Source organism: Pelmatolapia mariae, linkage group LG7 (genome assembly GCF_036321145.2).
Source record: "Pelmatolapia mariae isolate MD_Pm_ZW linkage group LG7, Pm_UMD_F_2, whole genome shotgun sequence".
Classification (NCBI taxonomy): Eukaryota; Metazoa; Chordata; class Actinopteri; order Cichliformes; family Cichlidae; genus Pelmatolapia; species Pelmatolapia mariae.
The window spans coordinates 63,705,257-63,706,259 of NC_086233.1; positions in this window are offsets into that span (position 1 = coordinate 63,705,257).

Genomic DNA, 1,003 nt, shown 5'->3' on the forward strand with positions numbered 1-1,003 from the left:
ACAACATTTTATTTTTCCTGCAGGATTTCTTTTTAAAGCAAAACACACACCGCCCCCTCTTTATGCTCTCCCTCCCGCTTCCACTTCTCACATAAGGATCCTATAAAGTTACTGCGGCCCAAAGTAGACGCATGCGCGTTAGGTACCGTGTGTAGTAGTATTATTATTATTGTGAATGGGGGGATGGAGGTGTGGGCATGGGGTAGAGTGGAATTGGGATGGGGGTGGGTGGCTGAGGGGGGCGGTATTTTCGGTGTACAGTCACAAGAGCGACTCGACGGAGCCAGGAAGTAGACTGTTGATGCCTTCAAGTACTTTCTAAACTGTCGTAAATGTGACCTTTGACAGCGGCGCTAACGACCTGCCAAAGCGTTACCAAGAAGGAAAAAAGGAGAGAAAGAGAAAACAAGAGCTCTGTTATTATATGAGAAACTGAAGGAAGAATTGTAACAAAAGGCTGCTTGTACTCCCGACTTCCACAATGATACTGCATACTGTTAGTGACGAATTGTAGCTATTTCTTTTTTAAAAATTCATTTTAACTCCGGGCATACTGCATTTTGGAAGCATTTTGACCTTTTGCTAAAATCATGCTGATACATGAATGAAAATGCAAATTATGCTACACACCAGACAAATATTTCCTGTGCTGCCAGAGCATAAAACAGCTTTGTTCCCTGGCATCCCTGCATTTATTCTAATAGCAACTTTACAGACTTAAGCGCCTTTGTTTGGTGCTTTAAGGTTATCTGTATCCCAAAAATCCCTCTTGACCCACGGGTAATCGGTAGGCCCACTGAGAAGAAGCACTTGAAAGTTACAGGTAGACTTGAGACGCGCTCATTTGTTGCCACTTGCTTGAGATCAGACGCTCGTCGGGAGAGAGAGAGGGAGAGGGAGGGAGGGAGAGCTACACGGTCAAACTGAGCTTTATCTATCGCTGTGGGTCACTTAATAAGAGCCATTTGGAGCTAGAGGCGACCCGGAGCGCGCAGGAGCCGCA